The 26,948-nt window shown below is 35.9% G+C and overlaps 1 protein-coding gene across 3 annotated transcripts in view; it reads left to right on the forward strand.

The window, feature by feature from the left end:
• sema6cb (semaphorin 6Cb) overlaps positions 1-26,948 on the forward strand; it is a 274,253-nt gene that overhangs the window by 39,177 nt on the left and 208,128 nt on the right. For all 3 annotated transcript variants that reach the window (XM_009292336.5, XM_009292337.5, XM_009292338.5), the window contains exon 2: positions 410-501. The gene's annotated coding sequence lies outside the window, so the exon portion shown is untranslated. The remainder of the gene's footprint in view (positions 1-409; positions 502-26,948) is intronic.

Here is a 26,948-nt window from a genome sequence, read left to right on the forward strand (position 1 = left end):
TTCAGTGACAGTAAAACCTTATTTAATAAAAGATTTTAAGTTAAATAAATGCAGTTCTTTTTCAACATAAATAATGTTTTTCTTTTTTTTTTCTTTGTTTTTTTTTTTCCAGAACACATAATCGTCATGCTACTTTGATTTTTCAAGGGTCATGTGAAACTAAATACTTCTATTTTCCTGTATTTTGGATCCATAAAGGCATGAATCATTTTTAAGATTTTACCAATCCCTGTAAACATTTGCGCATATTGTTGAACGTGTGTTTCTACCTGTTTCTACCTAAACTTATATGCGAAAAGTGTGGTATAGAATGATTTTTTTTTTTCACACAGGGTTGAATGTGAGCATCAAAGCATGTGACTTAAAGCATGCGTTCATCGCTTATGAGCCTTGTTGTCTCTGTTTTTAGGTCGGTTGTGGAATTTCACAGCTTTCTCAAACATCCAGACCTTTATCCTTGCTCGTCTGCAGTCCTGCTGTCTGATTGGATCATCCTTCAAGGTAAGAACCAATGGGAAGAAGCTTACTTAACTGGTGAAAAGCAGCTTTATTCTGTTTTCTCCTCATGTCCTGCTCTTTTGATGAAATTTGCTCGGTGAAGTCAAGTTGAGCCCCTCTGAAGGACAACGACTTGATTTGAGAGAAAATTGAGATATCATCCGACTACATTATTTTGACTGGACTATTCACCCGAGGCCATCACGTTGGGGGCAACGTCTGTCGATTTTTAGAAGAATACAAATATGATTTAAAAAAAAAAAAAAACTTCTGACAGTCTGTCACACAATCTGTTAAAGTCAAGTCTCACTGCAAGTAGGCGACATACAATTGAAAAGTATCAGATTTGGAGAAAGGAAGGCAGATTTTTCCAATGCAAGAAAACAGAGAAACAAGCTGACAATAGAGATCACTTAGGAAAGGACAAAACAGATGAGACTTGATGTGAAGAGTGTGGAACAAAAAAAAAAAAAAGCTTGAAATACACATGCATCATAGCGCACCTGTGCAAGGCCTTTTTACTCATGCCCCCTGTCTAGCCAGATATCCCTTAGAGATCAAGACACATCCGACAACGATGGTCTGAACGTGACAGGCTCTGTCGGCCGGCTGCAGGGAGCAGATGGCTAGCCAGATGCAGGGTCGCTTTTGACCTTGGGCCCCGTTGAGGGCTAAACATCATAGGCGTCCTCCGGCGATTCCACCTTTCCACCGCTCCATGGAGCCACCGCTTTGCTCTGACAGCTTATGGTTGTTTTATTTAGATGAGCCATATGGAGCCATTATGCGTGCCATCGTTTAGCTGATATCACTGTTCCCAGTGTAGTTTATCACCCAATGTGTATTCGAGTTCAAGTCCCCCAGACTGTCCATGACAGTGGAGATACGCCATTAGATATGACTAATCACATTCAGCTCTGCGCTCGGACAGAAAGAGGTGGCGGAATTATAATTGGGGTCAGCTGATGCAGGCTTGACGAAAGAGATCTTTAGTGAGTTAGAGATGCAAATGTTTATAAGCATTTGCATCTCTTCAGTTTATACCAGCTTCAGTTTATACCGAATTCTGCTGCATATCATGGGGGTAACAAAAATGGCAGGGTAGGGATTGTTTGCTTTTTAAGATTTGGTGGTATATTTGGTTGGGGATGTACAATTTAGCAAAACATAATCACTATTACTATTACAAGGGCTGCAGTGTCATTTTTTGTTACATTTAGGATTTGTAAAACTTTAACAAGTTTTAACCTGTTTTGCTAACATGAAAATGACAAGTAGCTAAAGTATACTTACCTAGTATTAAGTACAGTGGTCCCTCGCTATGACATGGTTCACTGTTCGGCGGCCTTGCAGTTTCTCTGATATTTATTTATTTATTTATTTATTTATTTTATTAAATTTTTTTTTTTTCGTGCAATTTGAAATGCTTTTTTTTCTACAGCGCATTATTTTCTGCTGTCTGATTAGCGCATTCTGTTGTGCATCCTGACTGGCTGTAGACCATTGTCAATCAATCTCCTCTGTGCCGTGTCTCCTGTACAGTTCTATATGCGTTCAGCTTGCCAAACATAAATCTTCGATCGCTAGCAGTGTGACTCTGAAGTGCTGTACTGTATGTGTGCTAGTTTTTTCTCCACAATGTCGACGAAACATTCTGCACCATCAAAAGCACCTGCGGTAGCACCCAAAGGGCAGAAGAAGATGCTAACCATCGCACAAAAAGTTGGACTGTTCTGGACATGCATAAGGAAGGTAGAAGTACGCGGCTAGAGGGCGCCATTATGGAATAAATAAATGTTTTTGATCTTTGGTCTCATACTATAATACTGGACTTTTTTCAACAAAGGTTTAAACTTTGAGAGTGTTTAAACTAGAGAGAAAACTGTGAAAATGTTAATGCCTGTCTGAGTAAAGTTTATAAAGTGTCTAGTGAGGGGTTTTACAGCCTTAAAACACTTGTAATTGTAATAAATATTTAATAACATATATACATTTTAATAACATTTAATAATTGTAAAAATTAATTCTGACGACTTTGCGGATTTCATCTATTGCAGGTTATTTTTAGAACGTAACTCCCAAGAATAACAAGGGACCACTGTATTTAAATTAAATGTGAAGGAAGGAAATTCTCTTATATGGTAATAATAAACTTAATATTTACATCAAAATAAATCAAACTTTTCTGTGTGTACAGGAAAGTTATTATTATTTTTTTTTTCATTTTAACACTCTGGGCTATACAGATAAACTATACTCTACTATACTCTACTATACTATACTAAACTCTACTATACTATACTATACTATACTATACTATACTATACATGCAGACTTTCTGTTTGAATAGCTTTTTGTTGTAATAGCCCTTTGACATTGTGTCTTTAAGATTGCTTTTGATTGATCAATTTAGCATTTCTAAGTTCCATTCCATTCTATATAATGTTCTAGTTTGCACTTTTATGACTGGCAATTCTGTCCTTGTTTTCCGCATTGCGGAAATCCTGAGGCCCTACCCATAGTGTTTTGGCAGAATCAGTGGTTTCCATAACACATTTTTGTGATGCCGAACACAATAATTATTATTTGAAAACAAATCTAAATAAATAATTACCATTACAATGCCTACAGATATAATCGACAGTAATCATATCATCTACATCCATCAACCAGAATTATACCTCTTTATTTTCTCACCAAGGGCACTGTAGTGTTTCCATCAAAAGAGGGTCTGTTTACTAATGGCTTAATGGATTTCATCATGCTGTTACCAAGTGCAATGTCTAGCTATTTGTACTTAAAAAAAAAAACACTTTTGCATTGGTGGTCACATATTTGTGCCCTACTTCCTTGTTTTTATTCTCTTTCCATCTCAGTTTTTGTCAATAATTCATGCAGCATTCATTCAGATTTTCATCTTCAGTTCTGACAGCAGGGTGTGACATTCACACCACAAGCAATGCTGACAGACATTTTTTGGATCTCAGTACAGACATCGAGGCCAAGTTTTGCTTTTCCCGTTTTGAATCTTCATTCTTGTTGATCAAAGTACGGTTCGCTTTCCGATCTCAGAAGAGAGCTAATCAAACGCTCGATGATACAAAAGAAAATATTGTTTTTATTCTCCCAGGAATATCTGATAGCTTTCTGGCAGCCTCAAAAACAGGAATTCACCGAAACCTCAGCTCTACCTGACAATCAGAGTCAAACGTCGAATCTGGCTCCACATTGTGTTTTCAACAAACACCCTTCCTCTCGTAAGAGGTTTATTTAACTACAGGTCAGCTGAATGGGCAGATGCCAGCAGAGGGTTTGGTCCACCATAGCTTTTTACTGATTTATAAATTCTCTCTCATGGTTTATCACTCTCATTAATGTCAGCACCTGCTGTAGCAGAGCTCTATCTGTCTGCCCGCAGGCCCTGCAGCTGTGCACCGAGCTCAGGCAAACTGCCCATCAAAATGCCCCCTCCACCCGTCTGATCCACCAATAAGCGTTTGGCTTGGATAGGTGAAAAAAAAAAACCTTGCTAGACTTAGATGCTGCTGTGTTTTTTTTATCATATTTTGTGTTTGCACATTCCAGGCATGTTGGCATGAAAAATTATTACCTTGATGTTGGCATGTATCTCTACCCAAATATTTTCATGTAATCACATTTTAGAAAATGTAGGCAGGAAACCTGGGAAACATAAAGCAGTATTTTATTTTAATCCAGAAAATTAAAATGTCTTGAATTTCACCTTCTTATGCATTTTTTTTCTATTTTCCTTGAAAACTAAATTTTTTGACACATGTTGGTAACTAGGGGTGTAATGAGCACAGTTTTTTTTAACACATACTGAGTTGAATTCTGTTTTGTAGTTTATGCTTTATTCACATTAGCAGCAACTTTGTAGCTGCCTGTCGCTCTGGGTGGCGATCTACTGCAAACGCAGGTCTTTGTAACTCTACAGCATAGAGAATACAACGGCTTCCGAGTAGGCAGAGAGGATTAAGTTAGCTCTACTGGTGCTCCTATTGGCTGTCGCTCAAGAATTGCATGAAGTTGAAGGATTCTTAACTTTTTCGCTGCACAATTAATCGTAAAAAGATTGCGATCTTATTTCGACCCCCTAAACGATCTTAATCCAGCATTTCTACGATTCTGTCAATCATATTTTGACAAAATCAATCACATGAAGCAATGGTGGCCGCACAAGTCTTCAAATTATTTTACATACGTTGTTCAGCAACGTGGACACCTACAAATGGTGTTGAAAGAGTCACATGCTGTATTTATAAGATATAATTCACCTCAAAAATGTAATTTCTTTCTTCATGCAATGTATTTGCGACCGCAAAATCACACATGACGTGAGCTTACCGTCAGCTGTTACCACAGGGAGGGCGGGCGCACGCGCCTCTGAATGAAGTTTACTTTAGTGAACAGAACCTGCATATGCTGTGAATAACAGCTAATAAAGTTGTAAATAACATTCAGTTTGTGGCACAGAATGATCGTTTGGGAGCCGCGGAGGAAGTGAACCGCTTTTAGCAGTGAAAATGAAACCGAAAGCGCACACAGTGTTACCAGATGTAGCTGACTGATTCCAGTCCAAAAAGTATCGAATACCCGACAAAATGCAAAAATACCCACTCAGTCTTCTGTATTCATGAAAATCACGTCAGTGACAGATTTTAAGCAGAAAATTACAGATTGTAAGCACATGTCTCAAACACAATAATTCAACATCAGAATTATCATCAGCATTAATGACCAGGACAAATCTAAAGTCTGTTCAAGTCCACCATTCTAAGTCTATACAAAATTTTGCATTTTACCAACAGTACAGCTGCACAAAGCCTATTGCTGTTTTACCACGTTTTAGAATAACAACAATAATAGCCCACTCATATTAACCTTTATTTTATATCTACAGAATCAGGAGAAAATAGTGATCTTTATTTTAGGCAAAAAAAACAAAAACAAAAAAATACCACTATTGTCATTTTAGCCAGAATCGTGCAGCTCTACCACCTGGTCGCCAATGGCTGCTGTCGCTCCTGTAGACAAGGTCACCGGAAGTCGCTCGCTCTCCGTTGAAATAAACACTCCTCACAGAAATGCCAACTGAGCCGAGGTTCGAAACAGCGACCTTCTTGCTGTGAGGCGACAGCACTACCTGCTGCACCTCTGCTTAGCTCACTGTTTAATATGCCGACATTCTTTAAAATCCGTTCTTTTGTGTTCCACAAAGTAATTGCCACTTTAATCTTAATGAACAGAGTCAGAGACACTGGGATGTAAAATATTCCCATAAGTTGTCAGGATTTCTCAAAGGGCATAGTGGCAACTCATCCGGAAAGTTTGAAATTATCACTGAGAAACTTTCAGAGAACTATAGGCTTCTCTTGCATCAGCGGAGGTCATGGTTCAAAACTACGAAAATAATGAAAGCAGTGTGCAAAAATTACTTAATACAAAAGTAGAGGAACATCAAAGCTCTAAAAATCACATTTGTTAAAAAGCATGCGATGATCTTAAGTCCTTGGTTTCTTTGGCTACTAAGCATTTTGTTACTTATCAGCATTTTACAGTGATGATGTGATGGCTTCTGTGGCATTGTGGTTGACTTGGAATGTTTTGCTTTATGCAGTGGCTTTGATGATTTCTCATCGAATGTAGTTTGCAATATACTCTTAAAGCGGCTGCATGAGCTTCTGACCATGAGCTGAAGTTTAAATGTAATTACAGCTGGGCATGATCCAAAACGCAGTCGAGTTGACATCTGAAGGACTGAAAACAAATAAAGGCTCACATCAAATTGTAGGTGGTGTTTGATGGCTATTATTACAGTTTATTGTGGACTAGCTAGATATTAGATTCAAGGGGGCTTTACTTCTTAGAGGTTATGTGTTGGCCAGTTTTCCTTAACAAAATCTGCACTTGGGTTTTGCAGCGTTTTATTTTTCCAAAAACACAATTACTGAATACTTTTTCACAAAACTGAAATGCAGTAATTATGAATGCGTTGTATACATTATGCACCCAAATATTTCTCTATTAGCAGCAAGGAGTTCTTGTTTTGCTTTTGTGCATAGCTGAAACTGTTAAAAGCACAAGCAAAGTGTCAGGAGAAGGAGGAGAATTGGGGGATCTTGGACCAAACCAACCCCCCCCCCCCCCCCCCCCCCCCCCCCCCTTCTTTTCTTATACACAAATTGGTTTCTTAGGACCCGACGCTGCATTACATTTTGTTTGTGCACTGTGTGTGTTTTCTGCTGCCTTTAGTTTGTCTGTTAATCCATCAGCGCTGGCATTGCGGGGGAAAAGCTTGCACATTTGGAGCCAGGAAGCACCTCCTGGCTCATCTGTGTCCCTTAATCCTGAGAACAGCCATGCTGGTGAGATTGCAGGCCCCTTGGAGTCTCTCCTTCTGGAGACTTCAAAGTCCGGCATTGGCGATTTGGAAGACAGGGAGGCAGAAGTCTGCAGGACGCCTTCACGCAGGTCAGCCCAAATCTTTAGCTGAGAGGGCCTGGTTCAGTACAGGTGGAGCTCAGGTCTGGGATGAGGGAGGGAAAGGTGCTGTTAGGCAGATGGAGAGGGATTAACCCCCTCCGCCAACATAACCACCACCTATCTTTGAATTATGAATGTCCTGTCTCTCTTCATCTCAATCAGCTTGAATACAAACCTCTTGTGGACCTTAGTATTCGTCTTTAAAACTTTCTGTCATTTAAACACTTTTACTGTTACTGTACTTTATTTGTACTTTTTTTCATAGACAATATAGGAGAAAAATATTTAATAATATTAATAATAATAATAATCACTGTACCATTTGAAAACAACTGTGTTTGTTTATTCTCACAGTTTAACCTTCCCATTCTGAGGTAATATACAAGATGTAGGGCTGCACAATATATTGTTTCAGCATCAATATCGCAATGTGATCATTTGCAATAGTCACATTGCAGGATATTTAATGTTTAGTCTGTATAATTGCATGTGTTTTTGATGCTTGTAATTGTATAATGATCTTAAAAGCAACAAAAAAAACTTACTTTGATTAATTTTATTGAATTATTTTTATCTTTCAGTTACTGTACTATTCTAATACGGTTAGACTCAGGAAATGATACAATGCTATTTTAGTTGTATATTTTTCTTGTTTGTATTTATTGATTGCTATGCTTGAAAATATTCACAACACATGTAAATACAGAAATGCACTGCAAATTGGAACGGGCCGGTATAAGATTCTGACGGTATGATAACCATGGATAAAAATATCACAGTTTCACGATTTCACAGTATTGTTATACTGCTTTAAAATATATTATTTTTAAATGTCTGGGTAAAAAACAAATTCTCCCCATTTAACACAATATAATATATTTTGCGTAATATTTTATAATATTTGGGAGCAGTAAACATCTTAGGCTAAATAATTCAAATGAATCATTGACTTCTGCTGTCTTTATTGGTTTCAAAAACACAAATTTCTTTACTATTTAAAACAGCATTTTTGGATATATTTTCTGCTGGAGATACTGTTGTCCTAAAAAAAAAATTAATAAAAGTAATATCTTGCATATACCAGAGGAACAGTATAGCAGAACATTTTGGTAGTTTTAAAACCTTGACTTTTCCAAACTGCAATATGCCTTGAAAGTGGTTATCGTCCGATGATTAAAAAAAATAATAATAATAAATAAATACAATTACAACAAAAACAGACCACAACAAAAATGTGTCTGGGGACTCATTGTTTATTAGATTTTATGGGGATGCAAATATAAACATTAATTAATAAATTTCTAACTAAACGTGCATTAAAACACATGCAAACAAAGAAATGTACTGCAAATAACACAGACAACAACGGAAATGTGTCGCGGACCTCAAAAAGTTTATAGATTGTTTGTTAGATTGTATGGAGAGGCATTCCCACTGCAGAATCATCCTAATCAATCTAACATTATAAATTCTTTCCAAATAGAGATATTATGTCATCTGGTAAAATTGTATTTCTATCGCAATATATATATATATATATATATATATATATATATATATATATATATATATATATATATATATATATATATTGCAAAATGAAAAAAAAAAAAAAACATCGCAATGTTAAATTTTGTCCAATATTATGCAACCCTTATAAGAGGACACATTTTTTCAAGCAATAAATCTGTAACCTAAAACCTGTTTTTTAAAACGGAAAAAAAACAACAACAGCAACAACAAAAAAAAAACATAGTTTGAACCTTTAGTACCTGGTGAAAAAGAAGGTTTGTTTTAGATCTGTGGATGCACTGTGGTGGCCATGTTTGAACCAGTGTTGTGTTCAGGGAGGCAGAGCCTCCACAACCGCTGCTGTGAGGATTCACAAACACAGAGGAGTGGCGAATTCATGAAAATGAAACGAACGAGGTTAATACAGCCTGCTTTATGCAGAGGTCCTTGAGGATGACATTTGTTGTGTTGCACAAAAATGTAAATGAAGAGGAAAGCCATGCTTCAAGACGTCTCTGAGGGAGCAAAGCACTGTGTTCACAGAAGAAGAAAAAAAAAACAGCAGATCTGGGATCAGATTCCTCCTTGTCTCCTATAATCACAGACAGAATAGACTACAAAGCCAAATAGATCCAGAAATATCTTTCGTATAATGTTTCGTATTGTTCCAAACTTCATTAATATGACACAATATCTAATTCTCTCCCTCTGTCTTTGTTGAATGTATCCATTATTTTGTCTTCCTTGGCTTACTTTGATGTCTGAGCTCTTGCAGTATGTTCTGCTTTACAGGCTTAGTCCTGCCAATGAAATGTGACCCAGGCCCAAACCATTGAAGAATTGAGCATCAGCCCTTTAGATGCCAGATCTGTCTGTCTCAACAAAGACAGAAAGGGAAGAAGACAACTCATCACTAATCACGTTCTATAAAGGCAATTAGCTTAACGTAGCTGTGGCGTCACGGCTTTGGCTCACTTTGGAGATGTAAACTGCCCTACTGTGATTTACCTCAGACTGTGAGGACACCTTGGTAATTTAACTTGGCATACTTTTCAAAAGTTGAAGTAAACAACTCTTGTGCTCATTAACTTTAGTCTTGACCTCGGTTACGCAATGGACTCTTAGGTCTTGCTGGAGATATGTGTCTCTCTCTAATGAGTCAAAACACTGTATATAAATTCAAGAACTTACGAAGCTAAAAGTTTGAGGCATTGGTTTCCATCCAAAGATGCAAATTAGATTCATACACAAAACTGCAATATTGCATAAAACGTTTGCGAATAAAGCACCATCCAGGATTCCATCCAATGAGTCAAAAATAACAAAATCACTTCCTGATAAACTGGTGGCAGGTATCCAAAATAAAAAATGGAATTTGCTGCGGTACGTCAATCCACTGTGTACCTTTTTTTTCTTATAAGATAAATTACTCTTGCCTCAGAAGACAAAGGCGCAATAAGGAGCGCTGTTCTGGGAGATATACTGTAATAACTAATTTAATGACAGACTTTGTGTAACAGATTTTAGAATGATCAAAACAGCATTTCAGACATTTACAATGTGATAGATCTGCTGATTTGTCCAATAATGCCATTCCAAATACACCCAGTTTTGTTATCACATTATCTGTTGAAACAAAAGTTTAGCATAATATATATATATAATGAAATATACAATTATATTATATATTATGATATATAAAATATATTATATATATACAAATTTTTTTCCCTGTTGTTTTTTCCCCCCTGTTACATGGTATATAATAATAATTAATATTAATAATAATAATACAAAAAAATTAAATAAATAAAAAATAACAAAAAATTCAATAATAAATTAATAGATAAACAATTATTTAAATAATAAAAATGATTAAATATCATTTTTTATTAAATAATAAATTATTATTTATACTATTATTATTAAATATCAAATTATTACATTATTAGATAAATATTAAATTATTATTATTATTATTATTATTATTATTATTATGCCAACATCTACATATATTTTAAATAAATATCTCTTCTTTATGCCTTTTAAATAGTACTTTTTGATTATTTTATTAGTTTTCTTCCATATCTCAACAGTATGCATTTTTAATATGAGATTTTTTAGCTTTTTATCAGCCATATAATTAAAATATCTATTCTAATAGAAGTATCATAATTGTAATATTATATTTAATCTTTATACAAAGCACAAAATAAAATTATATGCCTGCATAATATTTAAAGGTTTTTATAAGTTTTCTTGTCATGCATGCTTAAGGACGAAAGATCACAAAAAGAAAAGACACGTAAGACTCAAAGAATTGTGATATTTCTGGTAGGAGAATATAGCAGGATTCCAAAGCTTGCTGCAGTTTTTCACGGTGGGTGCATTCGTGGATTTTTTAGGGCACAAACATTTCTCTTCAACATCACAATCTGGTCAGTGGAACAGCCTCCTAAACGACTGCCTCTCAGGGCAGTGAGCTGCTGAACTAAGGAGCACAATGGATCCGTGACAATGAAAGTGACGTATCTGGATCCTTTCCTTCACTTTTAATTCCTCCCTCACTCTCTTTCTCCTTCATTTGCTCTCAAGTCATTTGTCTCATTACTCTAATTTAACAGAGCACTCCGCCGTCGTTGTGGGGGAGGCCTGGCTTATTTAAAGGCCTGATTGGAATAAGGAGATGATGGTGGCGAAGGAGCCATTTATACAAGATGAGAAGGAAGGTGGTCTCGGCTATTTTGAGTACCAACCCATGCCCACAAAACCTGCCAATTAGCTTAAGTGGCCTCCCAGCGAGCTGGATTAGTCCTGTACTTTCCTGAAAGAGTGAGAAAAGCACTTTCCTTAACAACAAAAAAAGTGGCAAATTTGGTTAAGCTTCCATGCTGTAATTGCAGGTCTGGTTGCAAAATAGCATGTTACATTACAGACACCCACATACAGACACGTTTTATGTTGCACTAAAATGACTCCTTGGTTAAGCTGTGCAACGCATTTTTCTTCTTTTCTACCTGTTGGGTTGAATTGCACTCTTGTTCTGCCAAGCTCCCTTTTCTTTGCTTTTTTTGTTCCGCTCCATTTATTCTCACTTTGGCCATGTTGTTTCTCTTTTAGGGGTGCTGCATCTTAAAGGGGTTGTTCACCCAAAGATTACACATAATTAAACAATTACTCACCCTCAAGTGGACTCAAACTGATGTTTGCTGTTTGTCTAAAGTATTTATTTAAAATGAGCTAAAATTACACAATTCTTGAGTTTTTTTGGGGGAAGAAAACGTAATTGTTTTATGATCAATTCACTTAAATTTGTAAAAACTAAAGTTACTTTGTTGTCCAAACATAAATCGATTATGTGGAACCCAGCATTTTTTTACAGTGTGATACCAAACCATTCTAAGATATTTTGAGGAATGTTGGAAGCTGGAAGCTGTTGACTTCTAAACACTTTAAAAATTAAATGACAAAACAAAACATTCAAGACCAGTGTTAGGGATACAGTGCTATAAGTAAGAGTGTTACTTAATGATATTACTTTTCCAAAGTAACAAGTAATATAATGCATTACTTTGAAAAATAGGTAATATTATTTGAGTTACTTTTAAAAAAATTAACGGGAGTTTTTTTTACCTACATATTACGGAATAAAAATTACCTTAGGTTAAATCACATACTCAATTGCCCCTTTCACACATACAGACCTTTCCAGAAAATTACCACCAATTTTCCGGAAAGAGAAGTTGTAACAGTACCAAAATTTGCCGGAATGCTGTGCTGTGTGAACGCAGAAGGAAGATTGCCGTAAAGAGCGCGTTCACGTCTAGAACGTGCTGACTTTGCTGAACACTCAGTCGCACTCACATCCATGCTGTTTATGAAGATAAAATCCTTTTAATATTTTTCCAGACACATTTAGCTGCTACATGTTAGTCAGATAATGTTTCTATGTTCTTTCTTCATGCCAACTGTGTAAATAATTATTGATAAGAGGCTTATGATAAGCCATTGTTTGTTTACCTTCAAGTTCGGCTTCCTTTAGTTGCTTGACGCGTCACGTGTGAATGTGAAGCAGCTGGTGAGAGCCAGCACTTTATATGTTTTTATGGAAGTTGTTCACAATACTTATCCATCCACAGAGTTTGTAATGTAGTCAAATGTTTACAAACACAAGCACTGCTGTTAAGAGGTCATTTCTGGTTAATGATGTTAGAATTTACCAGTATTTTGGAATGGATGTGTGAATTGTCTTTTCCAGAAAAATTCTGTAATGTGAACAGCGCTTTTTTTTTTTTTTTTTACTTACCGGTAAAGTTGTTCTGGAAATTTTCTGGATATTATCTGTATCACTGTTTGAAAGGGGCTAATGAGAGAGCGTGCTGCAAGGTATCAGACAGTCTACTCGCACCCATCATCATCATCAGGTCTCTTTTTTCACAGCAGATAAGTCATTCTACTGTTCCAGTAACTGAATATCTAAGAATATGGGTTTATTTAGAGTCCGAGGCAGTATGTTAGCTCTTATTAAAGTCGCAAACCGTTTCACGACAACTCCGTTCAATTTAATGACCAGTCTACCTAGAAGATCCATTTAAAACAAACTATTAATTCGCGAATCACCCATCATCAATACAGACAGTCAGAATGGAAGTTTGTATTTTTATTAAAGATGAATTTTGCTGAGTTGTTTATACAATGAAGGCTGTACAGGATAATTTAACATTTAATTGTTTAATTTCTGTATGTGAATAGTGGTAGACTCCTCGAATAAGCATAATGCAGTTTATTTCACTTTTATTTTTGGCTCTATTGTATTCTATCTATATCTATGCTTTCAATATACAGTATGTTGCAGAAATACAAAATATTGCAATGCCAGATTTTTCCAATATTGTGCAGCACTCAATACTAGCAGAAAAACATTTATTTAATTTTGTTCCACTGTTTTCATCTGTGCTTTAATTCATTTTAATTTGTATGTTTTTTTGTGTAATTTTGTTTATGTTATGCTCTCGCCTTCAGAATTATCTGTTTTCATCTGTGCTTTAATTCATTTTAATTTGTATGTTTTTTGTGTAATTTTGTTTATGTTATGCTCTCGCCTTCAGAATTATCCAATCAATATTAAATCACAAATTATTAGTCATCTTGTCAAATGATGCTTATATCGCTTTATATATTGCAAAAAAACAAAACATCGCAATGTTTGTTTTTCCAATATCGTGCAGCCCTACTTTAAAATGAAAATAAGTTAATCGGGTTTTAACTGAATTTATGTTCTACAAAATTTAACTTTATATATTTTTTTAGTCAGTGTGATTAATGTAAGTTGAGGTGACTAGAAAAGTTTATTAGGTTCCATTTTAAAAAAATGAGGCACCAAGGATATTATTTACAGTATACTTCAGAAAAAATGCTATGGAAGTCAATGGCTACCAGTTTCCAACATTCTTCAAAATATCTTCTGTTTTGTTCTGGAGAAGAAAGAAACTCAATCAAGTTTGGCACAAGAGGGTGAGTAATTGATATTAGAAATGAAACTATCTCTTTAAAAATAGCTGTTGATTTGTTTCCATCTTGTACATGTGAAATGTTGGTAAAAGTTTTGACCGGATTCTGACAAAAAAGTGGTTCCCACAGTCTTGGCGCCGCAGGCAGGACAGACAGCGTGTATCGATCAGGGTGTAAAGTGGGGTTTCGCCGGAGATTAATACTGTGCTCAGCAGAGCTCATGAAGTTGTTAACGTAATGTGGAAAAACCAGTGTGATCAGCCATATTGACAGCGCAGGGCAAGGCCACTGATTAAGTAAGTGAAGTGTATCTCACAAGCTCACTTTGGTTCCCACATCCACACTACATCATGTTTCCCTCTAAAAAAGCATTTTGTTCTGCCCTTGTATAAGCCGGTGTTGGGAAGTAAAAAGAACTGAAAGTAGCAGCACTACTAACTTTTACATTATTGAGTAGGCTGAAAAGTAGTTCACAGAGCCATTTTTGCTGACAGGTAGAAGTGAACATGATAAAACCGTAGATATTTTCTAACATATTTTAAAACATTTTGTGGGAAAAAAATGTGTTTTTCAATTATATATATTTTTAACATCAATTGATTTTCTTTGATGTCATATCTGATTTTTTTGTGCCATTTGTATTAATCTATTTAAATCTCACAACAACAAAATATAATAAAACATTTATTAAAAGTATCTTTCAAAATAAATTTAAATTTAGGTAATGCTGATATTAGCAATACTTTTATAATATTTGAGTAGAAGTCAAAATTAGTAGCCCTTTTGTTTTTTTTTATTGTTTTTTTTTTCAAACATTTCTCAAATTATGTTTAACAGAGCAAGGAATTCTTCACAGTATTTCCTGTAATATTTTTTTCTTCTGTAGTCCAAATTGCGGCCACAATAGAAGCAGTTTTTTACATTTTTAAAAAACATTTTAAGCTCAATATAATTGGTGCCCTTAAGCAATATGTTTTTCGATTGTTTAAAGAACAAACTATTGTTATCAAACCAATGTAATGATTTGCTCAATTGCCCTGACTTGCCTAATTACCCTAGTCAAGCCTTTAATTTGCACTTTAAGCTGAATACCAGTATTTCTTTTGTAAAATCCAGTGTTTCTTTTGTAGAAAAAAAAAAAACAGCAAAATACTGTAAAAGCGTTGTGTCACTATTGTGCAGGATATGCGCAAGTCTAAAATGAACTGAGAGTATCTGTATCTAGGCATGGGCCAATAAAAGATTCTGACGGTATGATTACCTTGAATAAAAATATCTCTGTTTCACGATATCACTGTATCATGGTATTGTGATTACTGATCAAAAATATATTCTTTTTAAATGTCTTGGTAAAAAACTAAAACTTTTTTCCCTTTTGAACACTTTATTTTGTTTTTTGAAAAATTTATAATATTTTGGGACAGTAAACATGTCAGGATAAATGTCTTCATTATTCACAAAATCACATTTCTTTACAATTTAAAATGGCATCTTTGGATACTTTTTCTGTTGAAGTAAATAAAAAATCTTACGCATACCAACGGTATTACAGTAAATTTTGGTTTTGGTTTTGGTTTTAAAAACTTGACTTTTCCAAACTGTGGTATACAGTACCTTAAAAATGATTATCTGTATGTTCTTTTATTTAAAGAAGTACATATGTTACTAATGCAGTGAAAAACTGTTAGTTAATTACAATCATGTATGGCATACAAAAATGCCTTTAATTAATAGGATTAAAAAAATAGGAAAGGGGGAAAGTAATTTTTTTTTACTATTATTATATTTTTTTACAAATTACATCAAAATGTTGAGTTATGCTTACTCATTTGGGTTTACAGTGTACACTGTACAATATTTAGATAGGCCTATCACGTTTAGTCATTTTTGTTGTGTAGTATATTTTTATAAAAAAATATTGTGATGAGTGTTATTATTGTCCAATTTATAACCAAGACCAATTTATGACTATGTTTATATAATGATTGTACAACAGCATATAAATAGTCTGAAATCCATTCAAGGTACAAAAACAGCATGTAAATGTGGTTGTAAAGTGGCTTTAAAAATATTTCTGAATCGTTACTCTTCTGTATGATTCCGAGCTCATATGTGACACAGATCGGATCAGATCGGATCTGTTCTATGCCCGTGTAAACACGAAAAAAATGCATGCATTTGGATATTCAGAGATCGGTTTCAGGCCTTTTTCATATGTGGAAATAAATCAGATATAGATCGGATATGTGACAATGCGACTTATGTAAACAGGCAGATCGGATTTATTGATTTATTGATTTATTTTATTTCGTTCTTTACATCATTAAACTTGCGACAATGTGGTGCTTCTCTACGGTTTAATGCCAGAAAGAAGAGCGTGTGTAGAGATACCTACGCAGTAAACAACAGCAGAGGAAACACAGAGGAGGAAGTGGTCAGTCACCACAATTTGCTCCCACCAGACCTGAGATCTCTCTCGTACCCACAAATTGCTCTGAACGGTGGAGGACATCATACAGCATATTATCCATAAGTATCCATGTAGTATCTTGAAAAATATTTTGTAAAATATGATGTACTGTCATCATGGCAAAGATAAAACAAATCAGTTATTAGAAATGAGTTATTAAAACTATTATGTTTAGAAATGTGTTGAAAAATCTTTCCATTAAACCAAAATGCAGGGGGGTTAATAATTCAGATGGGCTAATAATTCTGACTTCTTCAACTGTATAATATGCTTTTTTCTAGATTTATAGATGACATTTAAGTGATTTTTTTTTTTTTTTTTTGTAGCATTTTTTTTAAGTAATCACTTTCATATGTTAGCTACTCTTCAGAGTATCTTCTTCAGCACTGCTAGGGTTTGAGGACATGTCCAGGAGATAGATGAGATGCGTTCTCTCTCTGGTGAATTTTGATTAGAACGAATATTAGTTATGAATCTTTATTTCAAGCTGCGTTCTTCATTGTCAGCACATTTGAAGGCTTAATGAATGTGTATGTGTGCTGTCTGAAGCCTGAAGAAATTCTCCTGTATCTTTTTATTGGACATGAAAGGTCACCTTGAGGAAACGAAATTAGACATTCATTTTTTTTTCCTTTCTCAACCGCCTCTGCCCACAAAATGCAGCTGACCTGCATCGTAGAGACGTGTTAGTGAGTTTTTAATCAGCATGGATATTTATTTATTACCCTCAGCCTGGAGCTAATTTACTCCATCTCACTCACTCTCCTGTTTCAGGTCATTTACATACAGCCCTCCCCCCAAGGCCTGCTGGGACAGGATTACTGTATTAATTGCTTTTCGCTATGATGGAGAACAAAGCCGCCTTTCTCTTCCTCTTCCTCATATTCCAAGCGACTAATGCTAAGAAGTTTTGCAGGAAATTGGCCACTTGGGACCGAGACCTTGACTGAAATGTATTTAGGAAATTGCAGCTTGTCTGTTGGCGAGTTTGGTACCTCAAGGACATGGCGGGAACGGGATGATGGCTTCGATAGTCATCACACGTACACTAATGTACACAGGTGAATTGATTTTTGGTGTGTATGTGTGTGTAATCGTTACACAAGGTGTGATTGAGCGCCTTTTTGCAATCATGGGTCACATGCCAGGCGACCCGAACATGCAACTGTGATGAATGACCTCACGATGAGGCCTGTCACGGATAGGTAATGTTGCTAAATCTCCCACCACAAAGACCACTCATGTTCGATATTATCGACTGTGTGTAATATGTGAGCTCATCCTCCTTTTGGGATGTCTTTGCTTTCATCTTAGTATTATGGGATAGGTTTATCTTTGCGTTTCTGTTGTTGGATATAGATTTCTTCAATGGCTGATCCAAAGAGCAAAGGTGAAATGGCTGGACTGATGCAGATTGGGATGAATAGATGGAATAATAGGGTTTGAAAGGTCTTTCTGTTAGGTGTCATGCTGTTTCCATGTGGATAAGATATTGAGAGTAACATGTTGCTATTTAGTTGCTCGGAAAAGGATTATATATATATATATATATATATATATATATATATATATATATATATATATATATATATATATATATATATATATATATATATATATATATATATATATATATATATATATATATATAAGGGAAGGCTTATACAGATTTGCCAAAAATTTATCTCAATCAGATTCTCCCTCACATATCTACTTCACTACATTGAATTAATTAGTAAAATCATTGTTTGCATTAAAGGTGTTATACACGACTGCAGAACGGACATTGTGATGTTCTGTTTACAAATTACAAGCATAGATTAAATAGACAGTGTTTTCTGGTTTTCTGGAGAGTCTTAACTGTATCAAAGTTTCTTTAAGGCTAGTCATTTCGCTCAACGGCCATCTATGTAACACCTCTTGGGCGTTATACTTGGGCATTCTCTCTGAATGGGGAAACATCAAAGGCTCCAAAACTGTTTGCCAAGCTTACAATTACATTGCATATTTGGAATCACTAATAAAATTAAGCAACAGTTGTCTCATAAGTTTAATTTCGAAATGTCCAAATTATACAAAATCAAGTTGGAACAGGTGTGAGTGTGTGGTGCATGACTGGATCTTGCAGTCCATATACCAGCGGATTTGTAGTTCTATGCGATCTGTGAGTTTACCAGCAATCTGTAAAGATTAGATCACTGGTGGTTGTGACAGTTCATATAATAGGACAGATTTCAAGTTTTTTTATATATATATATTTCTTATGTCTGTGAGGCAAGTATTTGCTGAGATTCCATTGACTTTGTTGACCACCAAACGGTTCTAAAAGCACACATCTGGTTCGAGCTTTTCCTCTGGAAAAACATCAGTCTATAGAGATATCTGATTGGCTCCTGTACTAGTAGGCGGGTTTTCATTCATCATATTGACTGTTACACTTTTTCCTATTCAAAACTATCTGAGTGACATATCTTGCGTTTTCTGTAGTATTTGACTGTATTCTGGTACATAAATTTAATAATTTAATGTAAATAAGTAACACTATAGCCTTTGTCATATGAAGTAATTGAATACAATTAATCTTTTTTGAAGCTATATGCATTTTTTTAAACAAAAAGTTCTTAACAAAAGTTTTCCTGAAATCTTACTCACAGGCCTTAAAAACGTAAGCAAATAAAAAAATTATTAACAAAAATTAACCAAAACTACTAACTTAATAAACTGCTAATTCACTTCTTATTAATAGTTAATAAGGTAAGCGTTGGGTTAAGGTTTTGGATACGATTAGAAATGTAGAATAAGATCATACTTTATAACTACTAATGAACAGTTAATATCTTAATAATAGGCAGGTAATAAGTCGGTAGTTATAGCATAAATTAAGACTAAAGTGTTATCAAAAAACTTTTACTCTATTAAGGTTAAAGGGCACCTTTGATGAAAACCATCTTTTAGAAGCTGTTTGAACAGAACTGTGAGTAGGTATAGTGTGTCCATAGTCATAGTGACCTTATTTCAGCTTCGTATATGTCTTTCTCTATCACTGACAGCTGTTTATCTGACCTAATGCAATAGAAGCAGACACGCTTGTTGGAGTGGTGGGTGGGGAGAAGCAGCTCATTTTGATTTAAAGCCACAGGCTACAAAATCAGCCTACATTGTCCCCAGACACCAAAATGGGCAGATTTTACAATGTATAATAAATAATCTGAGGGGTATTTTCAGCTGAAACTTTATAGACACATTCTGAAGACATCAACGACTTATCTTACATCTTGTCAAAGGAGTAAAATAGGTACCTTATAAACTTCACCATGACTCTGCAGTTTTATCTGTGGTTCAACTATAATCCAAATTTGACATTGCAGATCCTGTGATGATATTGCAGATTTGTATATCACAATACTGATGTTGAAACAATATATTTTGCAGTCCTATACACGATAACAATGGTGTGTCTTTGTTCACACCCAAAAATTGTCAAATTGGACGTGCTTTAATAAATGATTTTGTTTGCTACTTTAAGTTGAAACTTCACAATGAGATTCTGGGGACATCAGAGACGTATATATCAAATTGTGAAAATGTAATAGAAATCTCTTTATCTGAAGGGTTTAACATTTCGCTAAAGGGTTTAATTTCTTCTTTCAGGTCACCTACATGTTCCTTTAGGGGAACATCTTAACTTGTACACTCATTCTGATCCTTCAATGCTAGGGTCAGATGTCAGTGAGTTACTTTGACTCTTGTTCACAATTTCTACCTCCTGTTTGAACCATTGAGAGTTTCTGCCATGGTGTTTTTTGAGCCATTTTCCACCCACAACTATAAAACGTCTTTGCAATTATTTCTGAAACCTGCGTTTAGAGTTAGTGAAGCCTGCGGCCTCCATTACCCACAATCCCAAAGCATTTATTACCTGTTTAGAGCAGTACTTGCTTATAGTCTTTGTAATGATGGCCTTAGGACAGGCGTTTGAGGCTTGCCAGAGATTTCTTTCTCTCCCTCTCTCTGTTTTATGTCCAGAGGTGTCTTCTGAAGCTTGATGCTTTTGACAAAAGTGTCTCAAATTGAAAAGCTCAAAACTGTGGACCACCGTCTGTTTCCATAGAGACTGTAGTTTTTTTTTCCTCTGGAGTGGAGAGCACCGGTTTCATGGCTCTCTAATTGCCCTGTCAGACAGTGGTGCGGGAGGTTTTAATGTGGAGTTTGGCACTCAATGCCAGGAGTAGAGAACATCACCTCCTTTGTGAGTTTATTTAGAGTTTGGATGGATAGAAATGTTTAGTGAGGCTGAGAAGCCTGAATGTTCCTCTCTTAGCTCTTGGTAAATAAAGTTTTGTTTGTGAGAGGCTCTTTAAAAGTCACCGTAACTTCTTGTGCTTAAAGGCTCTTGCTGTCTGACAGCGCTTGAAACCCCAAGTCTAAATTGGCTTTTCATTTGGCATGCTATACTTTTTGGTCTCCACAATTATAAAAGAGAACATTTTCTTTTAAAAAAGTTCTTAAAAATGCACACTGTCTTTCCAACATTTTTGGAAAGTTTGGAGAATTAAATAACTTTTACTCAACTAAGAAATGTTAAATTGATGAAGTGACAAAAAAGATTTATAATTTTGACCGTTATATTTTAACTTTTTTTGGACTTCTTACTTATTTCTATGTGGAGTTGTCATTTTCTCCCTGTGTTTACTTGGGTTTCCTTCGGGTGCTCTGGTTTCCCCCACAGTCCAAAGATATGCGCTATGGGTGATTTGAATAAAATAAATTGGCCGTTGTGTACGAGTGTAAATGTGAGAGTGTATGGATGTTTCCCAGCACTGATTGGCAGCTGGAAGGGCATCTGCTGTTGAAAACATATGCTAGATAAGTTTGTGGCTCATTCCCCTGTGGCGACCCTGATTAATAAAGGGACTAAGCCGAAGGAAAATGAATGAATGAATGGATTTTATTACTTTTCAAGGTAAAAATGTAGAACCACATAACTTTGGAATGCAAACTTTTTTAGAACATGTTGTCATGCAGATTTGTTACAATTATTTTTAAGAAATCATTTAAATTCACTCTTTTGTGTAATGTTGCATTTTTTTTTTTTTTACAATAAATGCAATTCAATTCAAACTATACAGAAGATGAATGTTTCTACAGTAAAAGAGATGAATTGTCAAGGTAATGTCTATGTGGCAAGCAGATGACAATAAAACATTTCAACAAAAAAACTAAAGAATTCCATTCCCACAATAAGATTTTTTTCTTCATTATGATATTAATGAAAATATTTAAAATCGAATAACAGAAAAAAATAATTATTATCACATCATTGATGCCTTTTTTTGCAAACCCAAATCAGTAAAAGTTGGGACAGTTTTGAAAACGCAAATAAAAAAGAAATATCAATGGGCGTCCTTGGAAAAGAAGGCAGCATTTTGTGCTCCAAAATTTCTATTTACTTTTTAGCTTCAATAGTGCCATCATAGATGTGCAAGTTACCCTTGCCAAGTGCACTGACACAACCTCATACCATGACAGGTCCTGGTCTTTGGACTGGTAACAGTCTGTATGATCCTTTTCTTCTTCAGAAGAGCACACAGCGACCATTTCCCTGCCCCAAGAAATACCTGAAATACTAATTCTGACCACAGCAGACAAATCAGAAGACCCACTTTCCACTTTGATGAATCATCCAGATGCCTCCGAGCCCAGGAAAGTTGACGGTGTTTCTGGACACTGTTAACATAGGCCTTCCTTTTGGCACAGTACAGTTTTAACTGGCATTTATGGATGCAACTATGTATGGTGGCACTTGACAGGTTTACCAAAGTAGTATTGAGCCTATGTGATGATATCGCTTAGAAATGTATGATGAGGGATCAGAGATCATGGTTTTTCAGCTTAGGTTTGCTCCGTTGTCTTTTACGGACTGAAATTCCTCCAGATTCCTTGAATCTTTCAGTTATGTTATACACTGTTGAAGGTAAGATATCCAAATGTCCTTCTCTCTTTGTTTGAGAAACATTGTTTTTAAACCTTTCAATTATTTTCTCATGTATTCGTTGGCAAACTTGGGCTACTTGGCCCATCTTTGCTCCTAAACGACTAGACCTTTCTTGGACATCCCCTGTTTCAAAAAACATCAATATTTAACCAATTTATCTGATTAGCCCTAAATTGCTCCTGTCCCAACGTTTTGGAATGTGTTGCTGGTCTGAATGACAGAAAAGGATGTATTTTTACAAGTGAAATGAAGTTAGCCAGACAAAACATTAAATATTTTATGTTTGTGTTGTCTGCAATGAAATACAAGTCAATGTAAATTTGGAAATCACTACTTTCTTTTTCTATACTGCCCAAACCTTTTCTGATTCGAGGTTGTAGAATTCTCATGATCTTGTCAGCATTTTTCAGCATGTCAGAAATAGGAATTGCATAACACACAGGCAAGTATTTTGGTCCCAGAGACCTTTTGAAATATTAAAAAAGCCAAATGGTTTCGGTCAGCGTTTCATAGCCACAAAGTAGTCCGCTGTTGTTGGCCCTCAGATCTGTTGGAGTAGATGTACAGTGCGGACGTGAGACGCAGCAGAGTTGTTGATGTAAAGCATTTTTGCTGTAAGGTAATGGGGAAAAACTGCCTGTGGCGGCGATTGCACAATACTGGAGTGAGTGTGAAAGAGCAGCGGTGATCTCACCTGCCCTGAGGCTCCTGCTCTGGGCATTGAGCACATTGTGTTTCCTGCAGGGCCACGTTTGTGCAGGATGGCCCTGATTCTCTACTTTTTCCACAGTCTGTGTCTGTAGTCGATCTGAGGAGCAGACGGCAGACACACACAACACGTTAATCAATTACTTCCATTTAGCAATGTTCACACGTCCATCAGAAAGAAATAGAAGTGAACGACAAGGTGAGACTGACTCGGCAGCAGCTGAGCTTTGGATCTTTTTCCACATCATAAGCCTTGCAGTACAGTAACTGCAATGACATGTTGTGTTATTTTATGCAGCGTTTTAGTTAAAATAGTGTAATTTTTGATTTACCACATTAGCAGTCATAAATTTGTAGAATATGTTAGTTGTTAGCTGTTATTATGCAGTACATCCGAAATTATTCATAGCAATTCACTTTTTCCACATTTTTGTATGTTACAGCCTTATTCAAAAAATGCATAATTTTTTAAAAATTTCCTCAACATTCCATACACAATACCCCATAATGACAATGTGAAAAAAAAGATTTTTTTTAAATTGATGCACATTTATTAAAAATAAAAAATCTGAAATATCACATGTACAGAAATATTCACAGCCTTTGTCATGAAGCTCTAAAGTGAGCTCGGGTATATTCTGTTTCCACTGATCCACTGATCCACTGTTTCCACTGATCATTCTTGATATGATATCCTACTGACCTAATGCTTGATAGTGCATGTCAAAGCACAAACCAAGCATGAAGAAAAAGGAATTTTCTGTAGACCTCCGAGACAGGATTGTTGGCTGGGGACGGTTACAAAAAATTTCTGCTCTAAAGTTCCAATGAGCACAGTGGCCTTTGTCATCTGTAAGTGGAAGATGTTTGGAACTACCAGGATTTTTCCTAGAGCTGGCCGGCCATCTAGTGATCGGGGGAGAAGGGCCTTAGTCAAGAAGGTGATCAATAACCCGATGGTCACTCTGAGTTCCAGCGTTTTTCGGTGGAAAGAGTTGAACCTTACAGAAGGACAACCATCTCTGCGGCAATCTACCAGTCAGGCCTGTATAGTAGAGTGGCCAGACGGAAGCCACTCCCTACCTGGAATTTGCCAAAAGGCATCTGAAGGACTCTCAGACCATAAGAAACAAAATTCTCTGGTCTGGTGAGACTAAAATTGAACTTTTTTGAGTGAATGGTAGGTGTTACGTTTGGAGAAAACCAGGTACCGCTCATCACCAGGCTAATACCATCCCTAAAGTGAAGCATGGTGGTGGCAGCATCATGCTGTGAGGATGTTTTTCAGCAGCCGGAACTGGAAGACCAGTCAGGATAGCGGGAAAGATGAATGCAGCAATGTACAGAGACATCCTAAATGAAAACCTACTTTTGACCTCAAACTGGGGCGATGTTTCATCTTCCAGTAGGACAATGACCCAAAGCACACCGCCAAAATATCAATGGAGTGGCTTCACAACAGCTCATTGAATGTCCTTGAGTGGCCACACCAGCCAGAGCCCAGACCAAAACATCTCTGGAGAGATCTTAAAATGGCTGTACATCATTGCTTCCCATCCAACCTGAAAGAGCTCGAGAGGTACTGCAAGGAGAAATGGGCGAACTTTCCAAAGACAGGTGTGCCAAGCTTGTGGCATCATATTCATAAAGACTTGAGGCTGTAATTGCTGCCAGAGGTGCATAAACTAAGTATTGAGCAAAGACTGTGAATACTTATGTGCATGTGATTTTTCAGCTTTTTTATTTTTAATAAATTTGCAACAATTTCAAAACCCTTTTTTTCACATTGTCATTGTGGGTAATTGTGTGTAGATTTTTAAGGAAATTAATTAATTTAATCCATTTTAGAATAAGGCTGTAACAAAAAAATAAAAATTAATGGAAAAAGCGAAGAGCTTTGAATACTTTCCGGATGCTCTGTAGTTTTACCCTCTATCCTCTTTAAGTCATTGTCAAGTCAATAATATGGTTTGACATATGGGCCAATAATCAGTTTGAGCTGAAAAGTCATTTTCTGCACTATCAGGATCAGCATTCAGCTGATTATCAGGACCTGTCAATCTAAAAAGGTGGTAAAATGCATTAGATTTGTGCTATCTGTAAAGAAAATGTCTCTTGTGTGGAACTGCGTTGAATTAAGTGATAATCTCTTCAAATAATCATTGCTGGTGTCTGCTAAAAATGTAGTATTGTATGAATTCATTTATAGCACACTTTCAGAAAAGAAAATCACATATTTTCAGGTGATAGTTTGAGTAATGTAGGCTACATGTAGCTCTAACTGAAAGTTTACAAACCTAATAAACAATGTCTTCTAGTTTACTTTACAACATATGTTTAAAATTCACCAAAATTTGGAACAAAAAGGGAGCGAAGCATAAAAGAAGCAGAAATTATAGTGCGAGTATCAACAACGTTCATTTTAAGCATCAAGCCTCAATAAACGCATTTGATTTGGATTATATTTGGCTTCTGAACATAATTCCCATCATGCTTTACATTCTATAAATGGGATTATGTTCCAGATATATTATTTAAATATAAAATGATGTATATAATCTTGTCTGAATCTAGTTTAGCTTTAATATCTATTATAATTAGAGGCAAAATATGCGTCGTCTTGGTGTGCAGTGTGTAACGGGATCTCAAATCTCCGTCATATGGTGAACTTTGCATGCCACTGTTTTGATGGCGGTTTAATGACAGGGTTTATAGTATTTTAAAGGCAGTGCTTTAGGGGAACTCGACCACTGAGTTTATGATTTTGTCAGACTGCAGTTTGACCTGTAGGCTTTTATTCTCCTCAAACACACTCGCACAAACTCTCGGTGGAGCTGGAAATGCCAGAGGAGGTCATGGTTGTGTTGCGTTTGTTCTGTGTGTACAGAGAAAGAGAGCGAGAGTGTCTTCTGTTGACATTGAAGCCAATCAGTATGCCAGGTTCGATAAGTCTGCATCGCTTCTCTACCTGGCATTGATATGCGTTTGGTATCAGGTGCTATCTAAATGTTCTTTAGCTTGCATTCCAATGCGGCTCCTGTGCGGTCGGACGGAGATACGATCATTTTCACCCACACAAAATGGAAAGCAAAATATTGACAGATAATTCAGCTTTCCGTCCCTCCGACGTTTTCCTGCTTTAGAATCAACGCCACAGTAAAGGATGCTAATAGGAAACAGAAGTGAAGAAGAGGGGAAAAACAAGTTTTAAAGCACCTCTGTGCCAAAAAAAAACAAAACAAAAAAACAGCAGAGACGTGACCGAAGATTTGGTGAGAGAAAGGAGAGATTCCTGGTGTAGTCCGGTAAAATTATTCATCGGGTATTGTTTAATAAATCAGGTGACCAGATCGAAGAGTTTCTTTTTGACATTAGGCGAGCAGAATAAAAAGAATAAAGCCAAGCCAACTCGCAATGCAGTGCTTTGATGACAGATAAAAGAGATTGCAGCTGAAAACTTACAACTAGGGATTCACCAATGTTACTTTTTTTCTAGAAGGAGTCTGATTCTTTCATTTTTGGCACATATTGATATCAATGGTTGCCTACGTATTTGGTATGTTCTCTATTGGTATTCATGCCTCTCTACTTCAGACTTTTTGATGCCTAATTAAGGCCCTATTTGCACTTGGTAATGCAATTGTTTTTTGTCGGTCGAATTTCAATTTAATTTTGTATTTCTATGGTGCTTTTACAATACAGATTAGATAGAAAAAGCAGCTTAATATAGAAGTTCTGGAAACTGTTTTG

This window comes from Danio rerio, chromosome 16 (assembly GCF_049306965.1).
Source record: "Danio rerio strain Tuebingen ecotype United States chromosome 16, GRCz12tu, whole genome shotgun sequence".
NCBI classification, from domain to species: Eukaryota; Metazoa; Chordata; class Actinopteri; order Cypriniformes; family Danionidae; genus Danio; species Danio rerio.